Source organism: Schistocerca gregaria, chromosome 3 (assembly GCF_023897955.1).
Source record: "Schistocerca gregaria isolate iqSchGreg1 chromosome 3, iqSchGreg1.2, whole genome shotgun sequence".
Classification (NCBI taxonomy): domain Eukaryota; kingdom Metazoa; phylum Arthropoda; class Insecta; order Orthoptera; family Acrididae; genus Schistocerca; species Schistocerca gregaria.
In genome coordinates, this window is record NC_064922.1 from 424291709 (window position 1) to 424318471 (window position 26763).

The window sequence follows — 26763 nt, forward strand, 5'->3', positions numbered from 1 at the left end:
TTATGGCCTTTGAGGGGAGAAAAGTTGGCGGCTTATAGTTCCTGATCATCAGGTTCCAAGCCAAAGATCTGCTTTAAATTCTCAACCTCTTTGCGTTGTCTCTTGTAGTGATGATAGTGTCACTGTAACGGTGAACCGTCGAACGGATGTCGACGTTAATCTCCCTCCGCCCCCCTTCCCCTGTTGGTGTTATGCGGGAGGGGTAGACTATGTGCCGCCATTCAGTTTCACTCTCTCTCTCGTCGTATCTTCTTCGACAACACGACACACTTACTCGTTATAATCAACTACGCGAAGCAAACGCAACGCTTTATTTGATCTCCAATAAAATATCATTGACTATTTATACCTGTACATTGCAAGAAGCTGGGAGTATCCAGCTATGCTAACAATGACTGCTCCGGAAAATATGTAGAACTTGTAACGAACTGTGCAACTTGAGCTACGCTGGTCAAAACTTCAGTATTACACAGCTAAATGAGACTTTCAGTGACTCCAGCTGACTTTAGTTAATGATCATAAGGCAATCAGCAGCTCCACAACACAAGGACTGGCTTAGAGGTAACAATGTGTAAACTGATTTACGTATTAGATACAGCTTTACAAATAGTGAAGGATACCGACGACATTAGACACCCTCCACTGCGTCTTCCCTTCTTTGCTCATTCTTTCTCTCACTAGGAAAAACAAAGGAAAAAAATTCGGCGGAGATTCGAATGCGGTGAGAGAGACTTTTAGTTCTTCCATGTTCTGTACTTAATCGTATTATTTTTATTTTCAACCACAGTTCTACTTTAAACACCTGGCCATCGAGAACGCTGAAATAAATTTCCTGGTTAATGTGTGAATACATCGTCTCGCGGTGATATGAATTAACAGGATCTTCTCAGATTGAGGTGGAAACAGGTTTATGTCAGACGAAACATATGTCATTATGAGGGAAGGAACAGTGCTATAAAAGAAGCTACAAAAATGAAAATATATGAAAACAGTATCAATAACGGGTATGACGGACGCGAGACGGAAGCATTAACATATCTGGAGTGGAATCGAGCAGCAGTGGCACCTCAGCCAGCAGTGGGGCTATAAAGCGTGAACATTAATAAAACCGACAAACTGCAGTGAAAATGGAGAAACAAAGGTCCTATGAACAAGTATCCGGAAACGGACGGTGAGTGTGCAACGACAACAAATCGTCCCGGAACACAGTACAGACCTGCATCGCATCCACGTCACAACAGATGTCCAATGAGGCCTCCATGTGATTGCAGGTGACAGGGATAGTAGTGGTTGGCGTGCGACTCTTAAGAAGCTGAAGAAATTAGCGCTCGACTACGTTCCATTATGTGACATTCCCTGATGATGGGAAACTTTTACACGTTCACCCAGCGAGTCATGCTCTGGACGCGCTCCATGCTCTTCGTACACGAAGCACGTCAACGGTGCGGGTTGCGGCCGGCAGCCGCGGGCCACCCCTGAGGCGGGTCGGGCGGCCTACCCTCGCCCGGCGACCTTGAGACGTAATCCTGCGGCTGGGGGAGGCCGTCTGGAGCACCACTCGTGGCCTACATTTCCGGCCGGATCAGGCCTCCACTTGGGCGCTGCCTTCCCTTTTGTGGCGTCCTCGATGACAGGACGGACCGCGCCACGTAGGCATTAGCGAGACTTGCGTGTCCCAGCACAGCACGCAGCAAGCGAAAGCTACGATTATAATCACGAAATGGCACGAAGCTCTTATTCGCTTCAATCTCCGGAGGTAATGGGTGGAAAAGACACTACCCATCGATTCTGTTGGAAGAAGAGTAAAAGGTCGTGAAAATTAGCTGCGCCACTCAATAGAGCATTCTCCATAATCGCCCTTCGCAAAAGCTAGCAAGCTCAGAAAATCTTGTAACGTAGTTGCGGTCTTCTACAAGTCTATACTGTGGTACTTTCACTCCCTGCATGTTCGACAGATATTTCGGAGGCCTCAAGGCAACATAAATGCAACAATGTGAAAAAAATCATCCAAAATTTTCTCACCTTCCTGCTGATTTCATGTACAGTACCACTTGTGTATCTATTGCTGCTTGGAGTCATATTACAGGGGGATTCTAAAGTCACTATACATTTCAGTGATATAGTAAGTCACTGTACATTTCAGTGACAAAGTAACAGAATATTTGTTTCTTGCAGGTACTAAGATCGAATGATAAACAAAGAACAACGAATCGCTGTTGTTTCTGCTCGTCTTAGTGGAATGACGTATGAACAGGTGCGGACAGACTTTGCCCGTCGATTCCGGAAAACAGGCCCCACCAGGCTTGCTACCAAGACTCTCGTCAATAAATTCCAGCGTAAAAGATCAACAGTGTAAGGGCCCTTCTGCTTTGCAGAACAAACCGTTACTGGAACCACATACCTAGATATGTTGGAAAAGTTTTTGGAGCCTCAGTTGATATGTGATGGGATTATGGATACTGTTGTTTTTCAACAGGATGGTGCACCACCCCATTTTGCCCTCGTTGTTCGGGATTATCTGAATCAAGAATTTCCCGGCAGATTGATTGGTCGTGCCTCTCCACGGACTTTTTTGCATGGGGGTTTATCAAGTCTAAGGTATACCAGGTGAAGATCCGCAGCACTGAACAGTTAACCCAGCGGATTCGAGCCGCAGCTGCTGAGATTACACCAGATACGCTTGGGCAGGTTTATCGGTCTACAGTGGAGCGCTGGAGTGGTGGGTAGGGGAGAGGGGGGGGGGGGGAGCTAGACATTCATGGTGGTCACATTCATATCTACAGAAATTAGGTCCTATTGTAACATACGTTGCAGTGCCATTATATATTGGCTAATAAAATCTGTTTAAGTACAAAATGTATAGTGGCTTTAGATTCACTCTGCATTTCTGAGACCACGAATAATATAGCATTCTGAAGAGACCTGCAAACACTTCCCTCACACCTCAAAAGAAACCAGAAGGGATGGCTACCGCTTGTCACAAAAAGTGGTCGCCACAAAACTCCACACCACGCGGAAGAACAAACTTATAGACCGGTTTTCTCTCCAGCCACTGAAGATAAAACACATGGAGTTATAAAAATCGTAGATCGGCGGTCGGTCAGACAAAGGGACGATCCCAATATTATTAACGGTCTCAGTTCAAAAAAATGATTCAAATGGCTCTAAGCACTATGGGACTCAACATCCGAGGTCATCAGTCCCCTAGACTGGAAACTACTTAAACCTAACTAACCTAAGGACATCACACACATCCATGCCCGAGGCAGGATTCGAACCTGCGACCCTAGCAGTCACGCGGTTCTGGACTGAAGCGCCCAGAACCGCACGGTCACCGCGGCCGGCAACGGTCTCAGTTTTGGTCAGTTCTTAGGAACAGTGTAAGCAGGCTGTTTAGGTTTTTATATCGGTAACGCCACGTAGCGCTCTGTATGAAAATCACTGGCTGTGCTGTGTGCAGTCTGTGGCTAGTTTGCATTGTTGTCTGCCATTGTAGTGTTGGACAGATGGATGTTAACAGCGCATAGCGTTGGGCAGTTGGAGATGAGCCGCCAGCAGTGGTGGATGTAGGGAGAGAAATGGCGGAGTTTTGAAATTTTTAAGAATGGATGTCATGAACTGCTATATATATTATTATGACTTTTGAACACTATTAAGGTAAATACATTGTTTGTTCTCTATCAAAATCTTTCATTTGCTAACTATGCCTATCAGTAGTTAGTGTCTTTAGTAGTTTGAATCTTATTTAGTTGGCAGTATTGGCGCTCGCTGTATTGCAGTAATTTGAGTAACGAAGATTTTTGTGAGGTAAGTGATTCATAACAGGTATAGGTTATTGTTAGTCAGGGCCATTCTTTTGTAGGGATTATTGAAAGTCAGATTGCGTTGCGCTAAAAAATATTGTGTGTCAGTTTAAGCACAGTCTTGTATAATATTTCTAAGGGGACGTTTCATAACAGTACAGATGGTCATAGCGTCGCTTCTGTCACCCGCCTGTGTATTTTATTTGGTTGTCAGTTCAAAATACTATTCACATTCTATTTAATGCGACAGCAGTACTTTGTAGTGCAACGGTCGGTATTAATAGTGTTCTAAGCTGTCTTTAGACTATGAAAGTTCTCGCTCCTTCGCAGCTATAGAGACTTACTGAACGCATGACAGTGTTTTTTTTTTATGCAAGTAATGGCTTATACAGGGTGCAACAGGTGTAAGTGCAGATATTTTTAAGCGACATTGAAATGAAACCCGGTCACTAGTGTGAAGTGACAGTAACGATTTTATTGACTAAAAATCAAGTTATACATATTACACACAATCAAAAATAGTCGCCAAAACCGTTGGCACATTTATCCCATTGCGAAACTAGCAGGTGACTCCATCCTTGCTGTGATCGAGTGGTTCTAGGCGCTTCCGTCTGGAACCGTGCGACCCCTACGGTCGCAGGTTCGAATCCTGCCTCAGGTATGGATGTGTGTGACGTCCTTAGGTTAGTTAGGTTTAAGTAGTTCTAAGTCCTAGGGGACTGGTGACATCCGAAGTTAAGTCCCATAGTGCTCAGAGCCATTTGAACCTATCACCATAGGCTATCCCGTTTTGTGTCCACAATTCAACACCTGGCCTGCTGCCCAAGGGAGAACAAACATTAATGTCTTGTTCTTATCACATGTACTTCGAGGTACTAACCAACCTAAGAACCTCCTGATAGCTAAATTATTAGTCTGCAAATGAAGTAAACACTGATGTAACCTTGTTTAATAGACAGTCACCAGTCGAAAGATCTGCACTTATGCCCATTTCACTGCGTATGTGAGATTAAGGGAAGACATTCTGGAACGACTGACTGAGTGCAAGGACAGACAGTGGCTAGCTTGCATCTTGAAGATATCTAGAGCTTTTCTCGGTTTACCACCTGCTTCGTTTGGAACAGACTACAAACCGACCCTCTCTATGAAACTTGGAAATTAATCACTTGCATTAATTCACTTTACATTAACTATGTTGTTTAGACCTTAATTGGAGACAACGCTTATGTGAAACTAAAAGGAGGAATCTGTGTATATGGGAGTGTGTCGACGAGAAAAATGAACACAGGACGAATTAAGCGTCGCTAGCGTTTGCTAGCAGATTTAATTTCCACATTCTGTAACCTTATACTCAGTTAAAGTTCCCATGGCAGAACAAGCGAAGAAATATTTCGTGACAGTCTCCTATTCCCTCATTTTTCCAGACGCCTTTTCAAAAAATCGAAACACAAGCATTAATATGTGCCTCCTGCTTCAATTTTTTTGTCACTGTACATGATGTACGCATATATGATGAATCCATACAGAAACAGAAGGCGGGTGGACGACAAACGTTATGGCGAAGCAAACGAATAAATATATACTGTAAAGAAATCGTGGATACGTACAATGCGAATCAATATTTTACCTTTCCTTCAGGTAGAGCTACGAGCCATACGTCAGACAGGAAAACGCCCGGTCACACGTGGTGACTAATACGCAAACTTTCTTCGAATAATGATGGATACACTCACCCCACACGCGCCCATCGAACACTTCTGCCATACCGCTGCTGAGCAACATTCCGTAAAGTCTTCCAACAACCAGTGTTGACGTTCTGTGGACTCATATAAAATGTTACACGTATTGATTCCGGAGGGACATGTCCAGGTCTTCTTAGATTCCATCTCCACTACGTTCAACGGCTCTGCTCGACGTCGAAGTGTCATATCGAAATGTATTCTCGAACGAAAGTACGTTCGTACCAGGTAGTAAAGAAGTTTGAGCAAGCAAAATATTATGTTGGATTGAGAGTCATTAATAAATATAGATCTAGTTTCAGACGTGCTCCATGGAAGCGTGTTGAAACCTTGCTGCTCATGGTGTATATTATTGACATGTAAGAATATATTAATAGTAACCTCAGACTTCTTAAAGATGAAGCAGGTGTACTGTCTGAAAAACGTGTCACAAATGTTCAGTCAGATTTTCATAATGTTTAAAACTTGTGCAAAAAGCAGCAACTTGCTTTACATTTTCAGAAACATAAAACTGCAATTTACAAAACGGAGAAAAACGATGTATCCTATGACTACAACATCATTGAGTCACAGATGAAAGTAGTCGATTCATACAAAAGCTTGATTGCGGAATTTGTGGGGATATGAAATGGATTGATCACATACGCTCAGTAATAGATACGATAGGGCGTACTTTGGTTCACTGATGGGATGCGGAGAAAATTCAATCACAATATATAGAGGCGGTTGCCTACAAAATACTCTGTGGTCCTTCATACAATATTGCTCAAGTGCGCTGGACCCTTACCAAATAACATATTGAAAGTATACAAGTAAGGGAAGGACGAAAGGTCACACATTTGTTGGAGCAATATGTAGAACGTCAGCGAGATGATAAAATACTCGAAATAGCAAACGTTTGAGAACCTACGTGCAAAACTTACAGAACCATTATTACATGAAGAATCGAAGAATATTCTGCAAACCCCTACGTCAAAATTAGACGAACCAGTAGTACGCACAGATTATTATAAGCAATACTTTTTCCTCACTCCATATGCGAACGGAAGGAGTGGTTTGCTAAAAAATGGTTCAAATGGCTCTGAGCACTATGGGACTTAACTTCTGAAGTTATCAGTCCCCTAGAACTTAGAACTACTTGAACCTAACTAACCTAAGGACATCACACACATTCATGCCCGAGGCAGGATTCGAACCTGCGACCATAGCGGTCGCGCGGTTCCAGACTGTAGCGCCTAGAACCGCTCGGCCTCCGAGGCCGGCGAGTGGTTTGCAGAATATGGATGTACATGTAGATCATGTGAAGCTGTGTAATGCCATTTGTTTAGTCTGCGGTGTAAAGTTCACTCACATGTTTCATTTCTGAAAACTTTTACAAGCGTTAGTCTAGAACATGGCTTCCCAAAATTTCCTTTGGCGTAGCACTCTGGTAATCCTCGTACTTTGAAGGAACATGTTTTTTTTTTAAGGTTACAGAATCAATAACTGATTTAAAAAATAAGAAAAACGTGTTTAATTCAGAGGTTATTTCAATTTTAACTCATAACTAACAACACAGACCTCATAATATAATCTTTAAAACAAAAATGTCGAAAATAACGGCAGGTTATTAAGAGTTTTGGGCGAAGCATTTATGCACTGCCCGCAGAACATCAGTGTTGGGGAACGTTGGTCTAGGATACTGTACATCGAAGCATCACAAGTATACACAGGTAAGTTTCCTTTTGAGGTCGTCTTATGTTTCTACTAGTGAACCTCTTGGCCCGGTAGCAAAAAAAGAAAAAGAAAATTATAAGAAACAGCTTGCATATCAGCGGAATGGGACAGAAAAGCTGTGTGCCCCTAAATGCTATCTCACGCTGATTAGAGATGTTTGATACACAATCTGACCGCACGTTGTTAGATAACTTTTTTAAAACAACATCTATTCGTGTCTGGGCGAAACGAACTCCACTTGATAAAAAACTTTTTACAGCCAAGACCGCATAAATATTTCTTTATTTAACACAACCGCTAACGACAGACTTTGTTGGCATTCTGAGTCTTAAAAAATCTGTTTATTATGAAACGTGTTTATTTTAAGTTGGGCCGCACACCAAGTTGTCATGAGGCGTCAGATCCAACTCAAAAATGAACAAGTTTGATAACAAAAAGATTTTTTAAGGCCTCAAAATGACAGCAAACTATGTCGAAACCAGTTGTTTTAAATGAAGAAATATTAATGCGATCATGGCTTTAGAATATTTTTTTATCAAAAGAAACACGTCGCTCCTTCTGTCTTCTTAAAATGAGAAAATTTAATCAAGTCTGTCTGAACTTAATTCTTGTTGGTAGAAGGTGGAGAAATGGCACTGTCGACTCGTCTGAAATTCTTTTGTGGAAGATACATTGTGTAAAGAATGTCTGCCTGCGGAAGATGTATAAAGCGATCTTTCTTAGTGCTAGATCCCGGAGATTCTCAAGATAGATTTCCTCTAGTAGTAACTTTTTACGGGCCTGAGCAATAAAAATCACCACAAACTGCTTATCACAGAAGAGTGTCCATGACTTGCGTCGTACCTTATACGACATCCTAATAACATACACCGATGAGGCAAGACATTATGACCACCTTCTTAACTGCGTAATGGATGGCTTTGGAAAAGCAGTATAGCAGTGGATATGAGTGGCATGGATTCGACAAACTCTTGGTGGTTTCCGGAGGTTTGCCAAGCCCGATGTGAACGCACATGTCTCGCAATTCCCTTAAATTTTGTACCAGTAGATTGTGGGTGCGGAGCTGGCTTTAGACCAGACAAATTTGGTGGCAAAGACATGAGTTCACTGTCATGCTCCTCAAACCACTGCAGTACATTTCTGCGCTTGTGGCACTTACCAGATGAACACCACTGCGAAATTAATGCGAAAAGTTGACGAATAAATCGTGGTACAAGTTTAGATTTTTCCACGCACATCAGAATATTTGCTGAATATCTGCTCGTCGTTGGAATAGTTTATCTTCGGCATATACCGTAGCAAATTACTGTCCTATCTGAGTTCACAGTGAAAATCGACAGAACAGAGTGAAGATGCCATCGCCGATGGGAAAGACATCAAGCTTGAAGTGATGCAGGGGATCCTCAATAATGACGTAGTCTACGAGTGTCACGCTGCCTTTGGTTACTAATGCAGGTCTCATGGAAGCCGATCTCCATATCCGTCGTAGCATAATTGCACGCCTAACGCCCTGCGACTGTCGCGCACTGCATGATTGGAGCAGTAGTTCGCGTGGTGACAGGTCTCCGGATAGATCCCCTCCAGATGTAACACGACCCATGATTTGTCCTACCAGGCGGGAGATCGCCATCGAGTCCCGTCTGAACGATTTCGTGCCACCGTAATCATAGCTGACGATGTCGTTAGTTCAACATGGGAACACATAGGAGTCATATGCTCGTTAACCCCAAGCCCAACAATGCGCACTAAACAGAGGGCTTCAAAACACTTCTTCCGCCCGAGCTTTGTACTCTGTTCTCAGACGTGCCACACGTCGCCGCCTATCGCTCTTTACACAGCGCGCTAGCCTCAGACCTCCACGTTCTATGGTAAGGAGTGGACGCCCAACACTCCGTGCACCAATGTACAGGTACATCAATCAGCAAAACAACCAGCACAAATCGGCGAGCCAGAAGCGCTCAAAATCCTCTGTTCTTCGGTAAGAAAATTCGCAGTCGTGAAATTCATAAGTGGCACACTGCTGAAGTGTGGAACAGTAAAGAAAGCATTAGGCGACGTTTCCCACAGATGCATACAACTCATTTCACGAACAGTGTGGTACAACACTAGAACGAAGTAAAGATATGTAACGTCCGTTATCCACAAACAGTGCAGTCGAGGTTGCGTCGCGAACTATTCTACAAAACTGGAAAGTCAGAGACCTCGACCAATCAATTACTCCAGTAGATGCGAGATAAATATGCATCTGAGGAACTTGGACCACGATCAAATGCTCTGAACTTTCTCAGAGTTCTTGAACCGAACAATTAACTGTAGTAGTGTGATTACGTAGGCTTTCCCGGCGTAATAAGTCTTGAAAGTCTCTTCGGGTTTGCTGCCGGATCTTATAATCAACTTGACTCGATACTTCCGTAAGGCCAAGTGCGTAAAAAAAAGGTATCGTAAGCCAAATTAAAAGCATCACGGTAAATGTTTGCTTATTTATAAGATTTATAAATAAACAGCAGCCAGCCATAAGTATGATTTTAAAAAAATATTTAAATTGAGTGATTAAGGTTCAAAAACGGCTCTGAGCACTATGGGACTTAACTTCTGAGGTCATCAGTTCCCTATAACTTAGAACTACTTAAACCCAACTCAACCTAAGGACATCACACACATCTATGCCCGAGGCAGGATTCGAACCTGCAACCGTAGCGGTCGCGCGGTTCCAGACTGCAGCGACCGGCTGAGTGATTAAGGGTTTCGGATTTATTAGGATTCCATCTTCAGATGACTCTTACAGATTTTCTTGTTTTCCTGCTGGAGTTTCGTTTTGCAATAAATCTGAAACCGAAAATGGTTCAATGTAAATACACGCGATATTTGTGGCCGATCACCGTTTTATCATAAACCTTATAATTGTAATACACCCATGGCTCTCAAAATAACTTTCGACAAGACCGTCAAACCAATTCAGATCTTCTCGCATTTCACTATTACGAGGGAGGTTCAATAATTGAGGCAGTCCTTTTTTCTGAAACAAGGGTTGGTTTCATACAAGATCCACCACTCAATATTATTCCCCGCTCTTTTGGCTTCAAAATCCTGTCTTTCAATACAATCTCCTTTCAATGTGACGGCTTTACGGCGCATTGCTGGGAGGGCTTATATGACAGTATGCTACCACTCCACTGGTCGACTTCGCACCCAGTGTCTTGTTACATCAGTAACCTCCCCACCACCACAGATAGTGCTTCCCGCAGAAGGCATCCTTCATTGGGTCAAACAGATGGAGGCCGGAAGATGCGAGATCCGTGCTGTAGGGTGGATGAGGACAAACAGTGCAATGAAGTTTTCTGAGCTCCGGTCGGGTACGCAGATTTCTTTAAGACCTTGCGTTACCATGGAGAAGGAGAAGTTCGTTTGCATTTTTGTGTAGAGAAACACGCTGACGTTGTTTCTTCAGTTTCCGGAGGGTAGCACAATACACTTTGGAACTGAACGTTGCACCATGAAGGAGGACATCAAACAGAATAACCCATTCGGAGTCCCAGAAGACTGAGGGTGCGGTTTTAAATTTTTCTTCGGAGGAAAGGTGGTGTGTCGTCACCCCATGGATTGCCATTTTATGATGAATCCATGTTTCATCACCTGTGATGATGATCGACGAAGAGTAGGTACGATCAGTCTCGTAATGCGCAGGCTATTCCGCACACATGGTCCCTCGTTGCACTTTATGGTCAGGTTAGGAGGCGAGGACTCCCTGGGATATCACGTTTGAGTACCCTAACTAGTGAACGAGTGTGTCAGCACTACTAACAAAGACGTGCAGCTGAGCAGCGACATCATTGATGGCGGTCCGTCGATCGCTCTAATGAGAGTGTCCGCACGTCCCGACATTGCAACAGACACAGCAGTGTGTGTCCGCCGGCACGCGGGAAATAGGACAGCTTTGCGCGATGCAGCGATGGTAACAGACGCCTCGTCCAACGACTCAAGGTTCTTTTTTCTCTTACAGGTCTCCGTATACGTTCTGCTAGCGCCTACGAATATCTGCAATGCGCTGGTTTTCCGCCAAAAGAAATTCAATGACAGCTCTCTGCTTGGAATGCACCTCCATTACAGAAGTCATTTTGAGGGCCGCCACCTGTCGTAACTGCATGGAACTAAAGGTGCTGAAGTGGGAATATTCCACAATGACCAACAACAAATTCCACATTTTTTCAACGGCACTATGCCGAGAAAATATCCCTTGTATTTTCTAATGTCGCAATTTCGCTGTACACAACAGCATTGTTCACAGGATCTGTAATTGAAACAGCCAACTGTCCTATATCATTCCCGTGGAATATCCTACATGCTACTTTTACGCCTGAAGAGTTATGTCGATTACGAACCGCGGCCGGTCCTATGATTTTGTGTCTCCCTTATGATTTCTTTCACCACATTCCTTTCGTTAATGTGAAAAAAGCCGTGTTCCACCATGGTTCTGAGTCCACTTGAAATTGTTAAGTCAGTTCAAAGGTAGGGGGAAGACAGAAAAAGAATGCTATCTCCTTTAAAAAATTTTGGAAATTTGTGGTAAGGTCTTATGCGACCAAACTGAGGAAGTCATCGGTCCCTAAGCTTATGGACTACTTAATCCAACTTAAACTAATCTACGCTGAGAACAACACACAGCCGGCCTGTGTGGCCGTGAGGTTCTAGGCGCTTCAGTCTGGAACCGTGTGACCGCTACGGTCGCAGGTTCGAATCCTGCCTCGGGCATGGATGTGTGTAATGTCCTTAGGTTAATTAGGTTTAAGTAGTTCTAAGTTCTAGGGGACTGATGATCACAGATGTTAAGTCCCATAGTACTCAGAGCCATTTGAACCATTTTTATTTGACAACACACACACACACACACACACACACACACACACACACACACACACACACACACACACAGATGCCCGAGAGAGGACTCGAACCTCAGACGGGGGTCAACCGCGCGGACCGTGACAAGACGCCCTAGACAGCGCGGCTATCTCCCGTAAAACCACGATGCCTAGTAAATTACTGTAATGTTAGATCCAACCGGCTTCTGAGTCCACTTTAAATTGTATTTAACCCTACAATTGGCTTGTTAACTCAGTTCAGAGGTAGGAGGAAGACGGAAAAGGCATACCACCTCCAGTAAGACCACGATGCCTAGTGAAGCACTGTAGTGTTAGATTCAATTCTTTTTTACCTTAAGAATTGCATCCGTGAACAGTTGCGAGCTCCTCAATCCAGTCACAAAGCTGGACTGATTTTTCTGTACTCTTCTGACTTGTTCATTAGTCGAGTGGAAAGGACATGGTGTCAACTTCGGCACTGGAATCTAATGCCATCTTATGTAAGTCTGATATCCCTTAAAAACAAACGTATTTGTGCCATCGAGTGCCTGCGCAATAAATCGATAAATGTGTCACACAGATAGTCCGAATTATTTGTGCTCTATGGTAGAAGAGTAAAAGATTTTAAAGAATGCTTGTGGTGCAGTCAAGTGGCTGATTTAATGGAATCCCTTCTTTCTTGAGTAAAAACGGACGATGCACATAAAACATTTATTGTACTCGTATTACGTCTATTGTACCTGTCTTCAAAGCTAGTGTTTCACTTATGTTTCCAGCACTTTCATTGATGTCGTGCGGTGAGACTGTCACCACAAGTGTGACAAAAAAGTATCGGCCACCCGCTGCAGCCGTCGACCTTTAGGCGGTGGGGGTCTGGGGCTTGGGGCGGGCCAGGTGACTCCAGCGTATACAGGTGTTGGAGGAGCGGGGAGAAAGTGACGGGGGTGAGCGGGAGAGCAGAATAGAGAGTGAAACAGTCGGGCAGGTGAGGACAGCCAATAACAGCTGCCTGCACCTAATACCAGCCGTGAACCGTAATTTGTGTAACCGGAGAAGGGGCACACAAACGTTGATCGCAGGTTGTAGGCCCAAATATTCCAGATCAGTATCGACGCAAACGTGCACTGTTCACCTAATGAACACCTCAGTACGGCGTGATGTCGAGCGGACAATCGTAACGATCAGGAAGTGGAAGTAATAAGCGGAGACTGTCGATACTGATAATGCTGGAAAAGCGGAAGGCTGGCGGTCAGCAGACGAAGCAATGTGGGAGCCAGAGGGGAAGGCGCCGGGCTCGGTTCAGACAGGGTGGTAAACAAGGCGCTTTGGCGGTTGACTAGTGCTTACTTGCAGACTCGGTAACTGCCTCAGTGCAGGTGTCTTACACGTTGTCCAAAAAAGAAAATTATCAAACGTAGCGACAGACATCACACAAATTACCTGGTACAGTTTTTTCTACTTTACGGTGGTTTGGGGAACTGTGGTTCTGCAAGTTTATAATTGTCAACAAAAAATAAAAAGAATAAAAAGTTGTTGAACACTATATCTTCCAACAAACTGTCAGCTTGAAACCAATGATATAATTTACACAAACAAAATAAAAAAAATGACTGGCTGCTCTTTCTATACATTTCCAGTCAGCGTACTGTTAAGTACCTGAAAGAATTTTTTCTCATCAATATTGGCTCGTTGATAAGAATTGAATTTCACAAGGAATACAAGTGCAAAAAAAAATAAAAATAGAATAAAATAAAAAAAACACTGATACACCTCTCCATATTCTCTGCACATGAAGGTACCAAATCGTCACACATGCTTTCAACGTAAACAAAAATTAAAAATCTCTTTCAGCCAACATACAGTCTTAGAAATCAATACTTGCATGAGTTCCAACAAATGAGATAGTATGAGTAACTGTATGAAGTTCCGTGTTGATTACCGATTCCCTAGGTAAAATTAAACTGCTGGTTTCTGCAAATCACAGTAGTACTCAATAGTTTATTGTACTCTGACAAAATTCATGGGACAACGAAATGTACATATATAAATGGCCGTAGTACCGTGTACACAAGGTATAAAAGGGCAATGTATTGGCGGAGCTGTCATTTGTACTCAGGTGATTCATATGAAAAGGTGATTATGGCCGGATGAATAGAATTAACAAACTGTGAACGCGGAATGGTAGTTGGAGCTAGACGCATGGGTCATTCCATTTTGGAAATTGTTAGGGAATTCAATACTCATCCGATAATATCAGATTTCGCCCATTGCCTCTCACCAACGACAACGCACTGGCCGATTGCCTTCACTTAACGATCGACAGCAGTGGTGTTTGCGTAGAGTTGTCAGTGCTAACAGACAAGCAGCATTGTTGTTGTTGTTGTTGTCATCAGTCCTGAGACTGGTTTGATGCAGCTCTCCATGCTACTCTATCCTGTGCAAGCTGCTTCATCTCCCAGTACCTACTGCAACCTACATCCTTCTGAATCTGCTTAGTGTACTCATCTCTCGGTCTCCCTCTACGATTTTTACCCTCCACGCTGCCCTCCAATGCTAAATTTGTGATCCCTTGATGCCTCAAAACATGTCCTACCAACCGATCCCTTCTTCTAGTCAAGTTGTGCCACAAACTTCTCTTCTCCCCAATCCTATTCAATACCTCCTCATTAGTTACGTGATCTATCCACCTTATCTTCAGTATTCTTCTGTAGCACCACATTTCGAAAGCTTCTATTCTCTTCTTGTCCAAACTAGTTATCGTCCATGTTTCACTTCCATACATGGCTACACTCCAAACAAATACTTTCAGAAACGACTTCCTGATACATAAATCTATATTCGATGTTAACAAATTTCTCTTCTTGAGAAACGCTTTCCTTGCCATTGCCAGTCTACATTTTATATCCTCTCTACTTCGACCATCAACAGTTATTTTACTTCCTAAATAGCAAAACTCCTTTACTACTTTAAGTGTCTCATTTCCTAATCTAATTCCCTCAGCATCACCCGATTTAATTTGACTACATTCCATTATCCTCGTTTTGCTTTTGTTAATGTTCATCTTATATCCTCCTTTCAAGACACTGTCCATTCCGTTCAACTGCTCTTCCAAGTCCTTTGCCGTCTCTGACAGAATTACAATGTCATCGGCGAACCTCAAAGTTTTTACTTCGTCTCCATGGACTTTAATACCTACTCCAAATTTTTCTTTTGTTTCCTTTACTGCTTGCTCAATATACAGATTGAATAACATCGGGGAGAGGCTACAACCCTGTCTCACTCCTTTCCCCACCACTGCTTCCCTTTCATGCCCCTCGACTTTTATGACTGCCACCTGGTTTCTGTACAAATTGTAAATAGCCTTTCGCTCCCTGTATTTTACCCCTGCCACCTTTAGAATTTGAAAAAGAGTATTCCAGTCAACATTGTCAAAAGCTTTCTCTAAGTCTACAAATGCTAGAAACGTAGGTTTGCCTTTTCTTAATCTTTCTTCTAAGATAAGTCGTAAGGTCAGTATTGCCTCACGTGTTCCAACATTTCGACGGAATCCAAACTGATCCTCCCCGAGGTCTGCATCTACCAGTTTTTCCATTCGTCTGTAAAGAATTCGCGTTAGTATTTTGCAGCCGTGGCTTATTAAACTGACAGTTCGGTAATTTTCACAACTGTCAGCACCTGCTTTCTTTGGGATTGGAATTATTATATTCTTCTTGAAGTCTGAGGGTATTTCGCCTGTCTCATACATCTTGCTCACCAGCTGGTAGAGTTTTGTCATGACTGGCTCTCCCAAGGCCGTCAGTAGTTCTAATGGAATGTTGTCTACTCCGGGGGCCTTGTTTCGACTCAGGTCTTTCAGTGCTCTGTCAAACTCTTCACGCAGTATCGTATCTCCCATTTCGTCTTCATCTACATCCTCTTCTATTTCCATAATATTGTCCTCAAGTACATCGCCCTTGTATAAACCTTCTATATACTCCTTCCACCTTTCTGCCTTCCCTTCTTTGCTTAGAACTGGGCATTGCGTGAAATAACCGCAGAAATCAATGTGAGACGCACGATAAACATACAGTGCGGCGAAACGTGACGTTAATGAGCTATGGCAGCAGACGACCGACGCGAGTGCCTTTGTTAACAGCACGACACGACCTGCAGCGCCTCTCCTCTGATCGTGACCGTATCTGTTCGACCCTTAACGCCTGGAAAACCTTGGCCTTTGTCGGATGAGTGCCGATTTCAGTTGGTAAGAGGTGATGGTAGGGTTGGAGTATGGCGTAGATCCCGTGAAACCATAGACCTGTGTTGTCCATTGGGCATTGTGCAAGCTGTTGGTAGTCCATAGTGGAGTGGGCTCTGTACACATGGGATGGACTGGGTCCTCTGGTCCAGCTGAACAGATCGTTGACTGGAAATGGTTATGTTCGGCGCCTTGTGACCATTTGCAGCCACTCATTGACTCCATGTTCCCAAAGAATGATGGAATTTTTATAGATAACAATGCGCCACGTCATCGAGTCTACAATTGTTCGCGATTGCTTTGAAGAACATTCTGGACAATCGAACGAATCATTTAGCAGTCCATATCGCCCAACATGAATCCCGTTGAACATTTATGACATAATCTAGAGGTCAGTTCGTGCAGAAAATCCTGAACCAACAACACTTACTACGTAACGTATGGAATCTAAGAGAGTTTACGCATGTATTGTAGGACATGTTAAGCGATGAGGATTTCTTTCAGCTTACTTGTAGATCTCTGTGATAATCGTAATGGTATAGAGTGGCAGGTGGACTGTTCAGAAAAATCAGCTATTTCGTCTCTTAGATAGTAAAACAAATGAAATGTTACCTCGCCTGCTTTTCAGAAAGATATTGATGTTCGTATAACAACGGCAAGAATATAGTCTCGAAATTTTGTTGAAATCGCTGTTCACTGAAGGACTGACACCACACTGGAATGTGTTCACAGACAGCAGTTTTACGACAGGTTTACAAAAACGTTGATAGTCTCTGGGCACGTAGGTGTCTCACGTATTGAAATATTCCCAAGTCATATAATTGGAAAGGGACGCTAGATGGTGAAGGCATCCTGATATAAGTTCGTGATGTGAAGATCTGGCACAACTAATTTCAGTCCCAACTTAACAAGTGGAAAGTGTAACTTTCACTTATGGTCTAATGCCCTGTTTAATTTGATCTCATCTGTTCTGAAAAATGAGTTATGTAGGGTTTCTTTGTTGTGCCAAAATTTCTAACTCTTGAAGTTGACTGTCTACCAAACCTATGTCACATCTGCACCCGTTTGAAATAAACTAGTCATAAAATTGTTACAAGACAATATTAAGAAAATAACACTAACCATTCAATTCATCGTCAGCCAATGTTGTAACTACAGAAGTTCCCCTCCCTCCTTCCTTCATGAAGTGCTCAGCATTAGAGAAAAATTAAAACAATGTTAAACCTTGCGAAATAAGTCATATACGTCAAAATTATGCACACTTGGCTGCTACTTGGCATAAGTGCTAGTAAATACCAGTCTGCTGCCTAACAACAGCAGTGTTGAGCCGGTTATGGCTGCAAATTACACGCCGCGCGCGTTTCGTCTGTCGTCCTTGAACCGCGCTTCTCCAAGGAAGTTAACTCCGTCGTCGCCACGAGCGTTTCTCCGAGGAGGCAGGCAATCGTGTGCTGCACGTGAGTCGTTACTCCTCCGTCAATACTTGAGATGTAACAATGAAAAAGTCCTATTCCTACCCGAAGTTGTGTCATTATGCCGAAATCGACAGCGCCTGTCAGTTCGTCAGAATCGTTTCGACGCTACAGAGCAGCGAGTATTGAATGAGGTACAATGTTTTTTTTTTTTTCTGCAATTCACGCAAGCAAGTGGTATTATAATCGAAAGCTCGATACTGTGAAGACAGCTGTGGAGAGTGGTACGTAATGACCTCCAGTAATAAATTTTGCAAAGAGTGGTCCACAGGAGTAAACAGGTGTAAACACAGATAATGGTTGTAATTCAGATTATATGTGGTACATTTCGACGATAAAGAGCAATTCACAGTTTCTAGGTAATCTGACATTATTGTGCGATGGAATGTGTCGTAGGACTATTCACACAACCTTATCACAGTCATAGCATTTAGGTCCACAAAAAACCTTTCATTGCATCGTCCGTTCCATGAGAACATAACAGTGGTTTCAACATTTTTCAAAAAATATTTTCATGAATGTCTAAAGGCAACATGGGTAATATTAATACTATATCATTGCATAACATTTCATCACTGCATTTAAGATAATATGAATCGGCATCATATCAGGTGTCCTCCTGCCAAAACAAGATATAACTTTATCGAATATTGGTTAGTTAGTTTGTTTGTTGCATTTCATAGACACCAGTCGAACGATTCTTGTATTTCTTAGTCCTATACACTTAAAAACAAATTTTTACTCAGGATACCAGACTTGACATAGAAATTATTCCACGTAACAGAAGGAGTTAATCGCAGAAATGATTCTAAGATTTCAGATTGTTAGGCGTTTTACGTTATTGGGCGAATGAATAAACACTAGTCTTGCTGTATATTGAATTTCTTTCGGAGCCAAAAAATGGTTCAAATGGCTCTGAGCACTACGGGACTTAACATCTATGGTCATCAGTCCCGTAGAACTTAGAACTACTTAAACCTAACTGACTTAAGGACAGCACACAACACCCAGCCATCACGAGGCAGAGAAAATCCCTGACCCCGCCGGGAATCGAACCCGGGCGTGGGAAGGGAGAACGCTACCGCACGACCACGAGATGCGGGCCTTTCGGAGCCACTGACAGCTTTAATAATGGGTAATAAGGGGCATTTTTTGTCTAGTTTTGTAGGTATTGACAACACTGTTTTTCTCAAACTGTGATGGATTATATATGATGAATTTCATTACCGAATATATGTACTGTGACAATACAGCAAAACTGCCTAACTCTTTGACTAGGTGGTTACATGACGACTGCGGGGGAACACCACAAGTTATTCTTGATACTCGTTTCACTTCACCAGTAGGTTGCATCTTTACTAAACTACTTTGGCGAAATATAAACTGATCTCGCAGACACTGGGAATTTTTGGATGCTCGAGTAGTATTGCATTGCTTATCAGAAACGATAGAAAATTAGACATTACGCAGTCCCGGATTGGTGAACGAAGGGGAAGGAAACCGACTGACTTTTCACCGCCACCTCACTCAGAAGAACGGAAGAAGAGGTATTCGTATCATGTGCCTACTTATTAGACTCTCTCTGCAGAAAACCACTACATTTAGATGTGCACGTCAGATAATACGTACTTTTCAAGCATTGCTTGACACATCGTATCTCGTATTTGCACATAAATAAATTCTGTGCCGCTGTCAACATGTCTGCGACGAATAAGTTCTTTATATACACAAGTGTTTACAATCAGCAAACAAAGAACTGCATCGTCTAACGAATGTATTGCACAAACTAACAGTTTACAATCTAGTCTTTGTTACTGAGAATTCGAAGCATCTCCTACTGTTGTTCTGAGCATCTGCTACCTCTTCGCGTAGCACTGTCACGATATTTTGATAACGCAGAATTGTTACGTCCGTTTAATCCGGAGCCTGTAAGGTAAAAACAGTGGTAATCAAAAACTTCCTCAGCTTTGCCTTCCTAAACGGGCATTTTTCTCTGCTGGAGAGGAATGCTAGCGTTTCTAATTCTTGGCTTCTTTTTTCTCGTTTTAAACCGTAAAGGTGCATCCATTTGGTAGTAAAACGGTACCACTTTTCTTATAAGATTGGGGGCTGCTTCTGTGTATCTTATCCACTGCTTCTTTTGAATAGAAGAGTACATACCTCTGCACTTCACAAGGCACCCTACAGAATGGACGATGGATACAAATGATACTACAATCAGTTCTTCTCGCACCCCCTCCCTCTCCCTTTTTTTCTGTTTCATTCGCGAATAATGCGGAACATTTATAGTAAACATATCTGTGACCCGGAATGCCTCATTGTAGCGTCTGTCAGTGGAAGGAGGTTAGCGTTTTTCCATCGATGAAGACGTCATTACAGAAATAGCAGATGTTAAGATGGGCGGGCGGAGAACCGGCTGCGTGCAGTTCGAAGCAATCGTGCCCGCCCTTGCCTTAAGTTTCGGAGACTCACGGAACATCCAAATCTGCTCGCTGGACACAGCTTGGGCAGCCGTCCTCCAGGCTGTAACTGCAGCGTCCGTCAATCGAGGTTGTTGAACACCTTCCTAACGCTCTCGCATTTACCGAACGAATCCATCATGATACGCGTCGCACCTCCTTGTTAATTCTACCTGTCAAGGGTTCCAGACTAGCAACCAGTGCTCAGGAATCGGCCGGAAAACTGTCTTTCGTGGAAGAACTAACCCCAGTGAGGCTCAACCTGCACCAGATTTTCTTACAACTAATTCCAAGTGATCGTTCCACATCAGCTCGCTCAGAATGGATTCTCTTACGTATTTTACAATTACTATTATCAGTGATTTATCTGATTTATCGTCGTCAGTTGTATCGAACAATAACAGGTCTTGTCATTCATACACAACACTTTTCATTTATTTGCGTTGGGAGTTAATAGCCAATCCCTGCACCAAGCGATGATTCTATGCAAGACTCATCGAATTTCGCTAAGGTTTTTTGGCCAATCAGTTTTCCTATATACATCAGTATCATAAGCGAGCGGCCTTAAGGAGACTCAGACATTATCACGAATCCATTTCTATACTCCAAGCCGGCAGTTCTGGCCGAGCCGTCCTAGGCGCTTCAGTCCGGAACAGCGCTGCTGCTACGGTCGCCGGCTGGAATCCTGCCTCGTGCATGGATGTGTGTGATTGCCTTACGTTAGTTAGGTTTAAGTAGTTCAAAGTTCTAGGGGACTGATGACCTCCGATGTTAAGTCCGATAGTGCTCAGAGCCATTTGAACCATACATTCAAAGAATAGCAACGTCCTCAACATACTCATGAATTTATGTTTACATGCCATGTCCTTGACTGGTTAAGAATGAACCGTCGAGTTATATCTGCTTGGAAGTCCAGTTAACAAAGCTGATGCGATAATCCGGAAACATGTATCCTGTTTCCACAGCGAATTTTCTCCTCTGCAGTGGAATGGGCTGATAGGAAATTTCCAGGCAGATTAAAACTGTGTGCCGGACTGGAACTCGATCTCAAACTTTGCCTTTCGCGGGCAAGTACCCTACTGCCCGCGGAAGGCAAAGGTCCTCGGTTCAGTTCCGGATGCAGCACACAGTTTCAGTCTTATGTTCACTACGCGACAGCATTCCTGTAGCGAAAACCTTACGGAAGCCACAGAAATCGGCATCAGGTTGGGCGTCGTTCTTTATGGCTCTTTGGGTCACGGTAACGAACAGAGCAAACTGATTTTCAGAAATAACATACAATGGATTTAATGGGGGAGCAGGACACAAAAACCAAGGAGACAAAATTCTCAGTCACAACCTAGGTAGTGAATTGATTAATTTCTTCGAATGTTTCCCCTGTATGGTGATTCTGAATTCCTGTTATACAGTTACAAAAAAATAGCTCTGAGCACTATACGACTTAACTTCTGAGGTCATCAGTCGCCTAGAACTTAGAACTACTTAAACCTAACTAACCTATCACACACATCAGTGCCCGAGGCAGGATTAGACCATGCGACAGCAACGGTCGCTCGGTTCCAGACTGTAGCGCCTAGAACCGCACGGCCACTCCGGCCGGCTTACAGAGTTACAGGTGTTGCAGAGAGCACTCAGTACAGCAATACTTGGTAGGAAATTCATACCCGGAAATGCGCCGTTTGGAAGATAACGACGTTGAAGAAACGTCAAAAGATACGATGCAACGTGCTTCAACCAAGTCTTACCATCGTGAACTACAAAATATGCTCGAAGTAGCAACCATGAGCACTAATAGTACCTGCTAATAGTGTTCAGAAACACACGGCCCGAAAGTCCTGGAGTGTCCTGAATGACCTCCGCTGCAGCCATTACACGGGCAAGGAGATCACCTTGTGACTTCACAAGAAAAAGTCCAAGGGTGTTCGATCGGGCGTTGCTGGTGGCCAACGAATCTGTGCATCGTGACCTATCCACCTGTCGCCGAATGTTTCGTGGTGGTGGACGGACGTCGCGAGCAAAGTGGGCTGGTTGGAACTAAATGGTTCGACATATTCGTACATGCAATGGCAGATCCTCCAAATACTGCACCTATACGTCTTGCAGTAAGGCCAAACTGTGACCCGCTAGGCGGGTTGGTGGAATATACAGGCCAACCAGACCACTGTGGAGGCAGTGTGGTGTGAGAGTTTTCCTATCTGTGAAAAGAATGAATCGAGGAAGGTCTGGAACGTCGACACAGCGGTGTAGGAACCATGCGCAGCAGTCGGCACTTTTCGCAGATTCAGCTGGACGCACTGCCTGCACCCTCTGGAGGTGGTACGGGTGAAGTTGCTGTTCGTGAAGAACTCGCTAGACGCTGCTCTGGGATAGATCAACGGAACCTGCGACGTTGTGGGTACCTGTCGACGAGTTCTGTTCATGCAGTTGGAGGACTTCCCCTTCCACGTCAGCATTGCGGCCCGTTCGGCCAGGATCACAGTCGGCCCTATTAGCATTGCAGGCGCCGGTTTCCCGAAGTCGTTGTTGTAGTCTTGAGAAAATGACGTAATGGACGGGCGCGACCCGGAAATCGTTCGTGATACAGGCGTTGTGCTACCGGCCACTTCCTCCACTTTCACCATACATGAGCAACAACTCGGTGTATTCGGTAAACGTGTAGCCTGTCATTCAGTAATGCACCGTTCACTTAATGCCAACTGACGTACATGCATTACAATTCATTGGTTTTTTCTCTAATGACACGTTACGTAACATCATTCAAGAGTCATCTGACACGAAGCACTCATCTTTGTCAACGTGTATTGCTTTCCATCACTCAGAGTGGTTTATCTTCCAACGGCACATAATAACCCTGCATAATAACTGTAGCAATTGCATAAATGTGTTGATTCTTCATAATTCTACGCAATATTTGCAACAAAATAATATGAAACAGAATTTAAATATTCAGCAGTGTTACGATAGAAGTTATGAGTGACAACTTGGTACATACTAACGTAATATCTTTGCACCATATTTTGATTTCACATAAACAAACAATATGAGTAAAGATTAATGCGAGTGTGAATTTCTGCACAGTGAAGGAGACACCGTACTTGTCAGTGAACAGATCAAATAACAATATTTCATAACATAGCACATGAAAACCACTATATTTTGCTATCTTCTTATTGCAGTAAAACCAAAAATAGACAACTGCAATGCAAGACGGGTACAACAAAACACATTCAAACATCACATGAAACAGACCTGCCAATGTGATAGTGACTCTTAATAACAGAATAAAGTCTCGAAACGAATTGCGTAACCATGAAAAAATATGTAACTGGTGCATTGTTTAATTATTTAAATCATGGAAGACACGGTTGCAGGCTTCCAAAAATGATGAAATTAAGCCGACATATGTCAGCAAATTAGACCTATGGTTATACTGCAAGGTGTTATGGGTGCAAGTGCAAGTATTTTTATTGGTGACAGAACAGTGTACTGAACAAGATTACACCTGTATTTATTTCACTTGCAGACTCATAATTATAGCTGTTAGGAGTAGTATGTTCTTAGGTTGGGTAGTACCTCCAAGTACATATGACAAGAGCAACCCATGAATGCTTACTTTCCCCTGGGCAGAAGGTCAGGTGCTGAAGTGTGGATGCATGAATGCAAAACCTTTAATGTATACCGACAGGCGTAGTTCACTTAGTGGTGAAGTTACGACCATGCAAAAAACATGAGGTCGTAAATTATGTAACGTGTTTGTGGGAAGACTGTTTGATGCAGAGAAAAAACAACAAACATATTGAAGTTAGTATATATTAAGATACCAACGATCAGAAGATCTGCATTTATACGTCTAACACTCTGTATACTATGGATCGATTGAGTTGAAACTCCTGGCATGTGAATGTTGCCATACAGACTTGGTTACTGCTGTTGCAGGACTAATGCCAGCTTCACATGAGGCAGTCCTGACGTACAACACCAAAGAAGGTCACCGATTCCCAGCTCAGAAGTAGCCTTACACTTCCTGACACACCATTTATCTACACTCTGACACAGTTAAAATCCTTTATTCTAACCTTCTCTGTCTCATCACTGGTAAATTATTTTTATTCAAACACAGTTTTAACTTAATTAACTATGCTATTTTAGTCTCCATGAGCAAACGTTATAATGAGACAGTGTTTCTTTATTATTCTGCCGTCACAGGTCTGAAGTGGGAACCATGTTTGTGAATAATGGGGAATTTTCCTATGTCTCTCCTGGATAAGGATTGCGTATCCCTCCAACGCACTTAGGAGCAATACTTTGGAAACTTAATTACTCTCCTGACATCTGTATATTCAGTCCAACGTGCAATACATATAGTTTACCTGCTGCTTCCTTGCTCACTATTCCATCCAGGTCAGCTTGCCTTCGGTCCCTTGCTGTACACCACCTCTTGGTCTTACCTGCAAGAAAACAAAATTAATCAAATTATAACTATTCCCATGTTCTGTTCCAGTAAAACGTCCTCCAACCACATATTTAAATACTTTGTACGTATGAACTGCCGGCCGCGGTGGTCTAGCGGTTCTCGGCGCTCAGTCTGGAACCGCGCGACTGCTACGGTCGCAGGTTCGAATCCTGCCTCGGGCAAGGACGTGTGTGACGTCCTTAGGTTAGTTAGGTTTAAGTAATTCTAAGTTCTATGGGACTGATGACCACAGATGTTAAGTCCCATAGTGCTCAGAGCCATTTGAGCCATTTGAACGTATGAATTATTGAGTTTCTGTAAATTGACAATATATGTCACCAGTTTCTCAAAATTTATTTTCCAGAACTGTATCATTGTTGCACATTTATCTGTGATATCAGTATGGCAAACATTTTTAACACACTGCTTATGAATCTCCATTTAAGGTAAAAGACTACGAGAATGCATTTACATAAATAAGTTTTTGTTATAAAATTATGTATTATAATTTCAAGGGAGGGGCTAAAGCAATAACAATGAATAGCTCATTATATAACTATGAAGTGTTAACGTGGGCAAGAATGGGGTGAAGAATCTGACGTGTTCATGTTATATTACTATTGTTGTTCTGCGATATGAAGTAGTTATTGCAATTCGTGCATAGTTAATTAACTGCATAACTCATGATTTCTGCTCAGTAGTATAGGAACTGTCTATTAATGTTTACGCCCTGCGAAAGAAAATGTTAGTGACAGGACCTGCGAAGTGCAACATTTACTCATAGGCACTGAGCTGCATAGTCTTTGTTTTAAAAAGTGTGTCGTGATCCGTATTCTACGCTAGAAGAGATGGTTTCCAGAGCACGCTGATAACGTGGTCTAAACTACAACATGGAGGCGAAGCCTGTTTGCTTGCGTCGCTACTTTCACAGTGACAATTTGGGGGGAAAATCATTCAAATAAACTGGCTCGCACAACCGGCCATTTGGAGTTATAAATTATTACTTTTCACTTTGCTTTTCAGCACCAACGGTTAATATACAAAACTAGGACCGATTACACAACATTGATTAAATAAATTGGAGATTTTCGTCGCACCTTGACTTCCCTTATGTACTTGTTTCATTACTTTACTTGTAATACTCACGTCTTTCGTGCACTCTAGACAGTCTGTCCCAAATCTTAGTTTTATCAATACTGTACACGCACTCTCGTCATGACGTACCGCCAGGATCACAATTAGCGTCCCCATCCCCGGATATGACTACTTGTCTCGCACGCTGTCATCACGTAACAGTACGCAGAGGTTTAAAGCAACAAAAAATGCACGTTTCAAGTGCTCGTCAAAGAAGTGAAATACTTTTTAAGGTACTTTTATAATCAAACAGCTACATCAAAGAGGCACTGAGTTCAGGGGAGAGCCGGCCATAGTGGCCGAGCGGTTCTAGGCGCTACAGTCTGGAACCGCACGACCGGTACGGTCGCAGGTTCGAATCCTGCCTCGGGTGTGGATGTTGCAATTTCCTTAGGTTAGTTAGGTTTAAGTAGTTCTAAGTTCTAGGGAACTGATGACCTCAGAAGTTAAGTCCCATAGTGCTCAGAGCCATGTGAACCAAGTTCAGGGGAGAATTTAGACATTCATTTACGCATGAAGGAATTTAATCACTTGTGCATTAATAAAAACATGAGGTGACATCTGAGGTCTCAGTGGATATGGTCATCTTACAACTAATACGATGTGCAACCCATAACAATCAATCATTTATCGAAAGCCGAGCAGTTCTTTTCATTTCATATTATATTATAACGTTAATGGGTTCACTACCTCTTAGTAATCTCATCCTTCACTAGGGAAGGAAAGAAGAATGGATGGAAGGAAGGAAGGAAGGAAGGAAGGAAGCTTAGGTTCAACGTTCGCTTGCAACAAGAACAAGTCTGCAAATTTCCACCACCTATCTCTATCCTGTCCAGACTGGCTTTCGAAACAACAATGTCGGCATTTGCCATAAGCGATTCAACGAAAATACTG

At 43.0% G+C, this 26763-nt stretch overlaps 1 protein-coding gene across 1 annotated transcript in view; it reads right to left on the reverse strand.

Moving 5' to 3' along the window:
• LOC126354769 (UPF0489 protein C5orf22 homolog) overlaps nucleotides 1-24711 on the reverse strand; it is a 1899147-nt gene extending 1874436 nt beyond the window's left edge. The window contains exon 1 of the mRNA XM_050004662.1: nucleotides 24653-24711. The gene's annotated coding sequence lies outside the window, so the exon portion shown is untranslated. The remainder of the gene's footprint in view (nucleotides 1-24652) is intronic.
• Between the last annotated feature and the right edge of the window lie 2052 nt (nucleotides 24712-26763).